Source organism: Cyprinodon variegatus, unplaced genomic scaffold (assembly GCF_000732505.1).
Source record: "Cyprinodon variegatus isolate N-32 unplaced genomic scaffold, C_variegatus-1.0 Scaffold36, whole genome shotgun sequence".
NCBI lineage: Eukaryota > Metazoa > Chordata > Actinopteri > Cyprinodontiformes > Cyprinodontidae > Cyprinodon > Cyprinodon variegatus.
In genome coordinates this window covers 138,949-141,247 of record NW_015150489.1, presented here as the reverse complement: position 1 = coordinate 141,247, position 2,299 = coordinate 138,949, and positions in this window count along the sequence as shown.

Here is a 2,299-nt window from a genome sequence, read left to right as displayed (position 1 = left end):
TAATCATGCAAAGCACTTTGCATTGTCTTTTTACTTAATTGTGCTATATAAATAAATTTGCCTTGCCTTGCCTTTACCAACCTTAGGTCCTAACCTCTGTGTTTTTGATGATGTAAATTTGTGATGTAAATTTTGAGCCTACTATTTTGTTCTGTATGTTTTGAATGGGCTGTCTGTTGTTTGAATTGTTAGTTTGATTATTAGTTTAGCATTTCATCCCATTATGCACAGCCAGGGACAGAACATTAAACATCACACAATAAACTAAGATATGAGTAGATGTTTACTTAAGTATTTATGATTTCTACAGGCAGGTTTACCACAATAGTAGATTCAAGCCTTGAAATTATGGCTTTTTGTTTCAGTGTGCCACCCCCAAGATTTTTAGTGACCCCATCTGGCCCCCCCTTTTGAAACAATTCTGGGGGAGATTAATGCGAAAATTAGTCATGAAATCGGGGACTGTTTAATGCAGCTTAATGACAATGCATATTTTACTTATAATTTTACAAAATTTACAGGAGAGTTTTATCCTCTCTAGTATTCAATGACAAATCCCCACTGATGTTAACATCCTTTGAGCCAACTATCGCTCACTACATTTAGGTGACGTTAGATAACTTTATGGGAAAATTCCTCAAGCAGCTGGAAACTCTTATGAAGCCTAAAAATAAAAAGGAAGAGAGGATTAGTCAACAAGGCATAGGCATCCCCTCTTAGATAACTCCTTCATCAAAGAAAACATTTGCAAAAGACTTCTCCAAGTTCAGTCTTAAACACAATTTTTGTTTAAGTTTTATTTAACCAGGAAAAAAAAATCCCATGAGATTAAAAACATATTTTTCAAGGGAGTCCTGGCCAAGAGTCAACAAAGTTACATATAGTAAGAAACATAGATACATTAAAATAAATGACAGGTACATAAAAAACAAATCAAGTAATACAATTAAAGATAATTGAGGCTGCTTCAAATGATTTCACTTTCAACTTAAAAGCAAGATAGGTTAATAGTGGTCTGTATAGTATTGTAATTTACATCAACAACAATCTAAACTATATGTCTCAAAACAGAGATGTTTGGTCACATGCAAGAAGACAATAGTTGACATTTATGCTGATTTTCTGCATAAAACCTTCTGTTTAAATTTAATTTCATATTTTGGACAGCAGCTAACCTGGATTAAACCTAATCAAGTTCTTGTTTTTGGAACCTTGTTTGGCTTTGAGGCTTTAGATAGTTAAAGGACCATGCAGCCCTTTTATTGATATTTTAAATTTTTTTTCATACTGCAGGTCAGTTGATATTAGGATCAACAGGTGGTTAAAACAGGGTATTTGAACAGATGGCATTCACTCATACTTCCATGATGTGGTCAAAGGTGTCCTCCAGGGATCAGTTCTGGGGCAATTATTATTCAGCTCATTAATTATTGATGTGTTCTGTTAGATTCACACCTGACATTACACTTAATCAGCTCTAACAATACTTTAATACAGTTCTGCAAACTTTAGGTGTTTCTTGCCTATTTAAGTCGAAATAAAGCCTTCTGTTTGCCATTTCAATGTGTTTACTTGGACTATAGAGACATAATTTACATGGATGCTACAGCAAAGTGCTGAAATCCTCATAACTGTTTACCAAAAGGCTGTGCAAGAATTTAAGGAAATCAAACTTATTAATAGATGTGTTGATTAGGGTTGGGCAATTAAATGCATTTGCAATATAATCACAATTTAACAAAACACAATTTTCAAATTGCAGAGGCATTTTTAATTTTTAATCACACAATATTTAACAAGATTAAGAGACTAAATATCTCCCTCCAGCCCTAAGGTGGTGTAAAACGCTTAAAGTGGGTTTGTCACCATGTAGAAAGGTAGAGAGAGTTGCAGCCAGCACCAGTGATCTCTTTTTATTCACTGGATTGCTGATAAGCTGTTGGTAGTACACGGTGCTGTGAAGTCACCAGCTGCTATATTGGTACTCCCTAGTCAGAATGTTAGCAATACTACGCTACAGCATCAAAAAACGATGATGTTCTCAGTTTCAGGGAGTCTTAAGACTTTTAAAACAAAGTCATCACTTTGACACATTGCTGTTTGATTGCATAAGTAAATTACTGTAATGTATGGTAAAAGATAGACACATGACATTGCATTTTCAGTATGAATTCAAAGTCAATAAATCATGTAATTTTACATATTGTACAAATCCATCACAACAAAAGTAGTGTATTAATGGAGCATAATAATACTGTTGTCAGATGTTAAGAATATTACCCATGCACAAACACACACT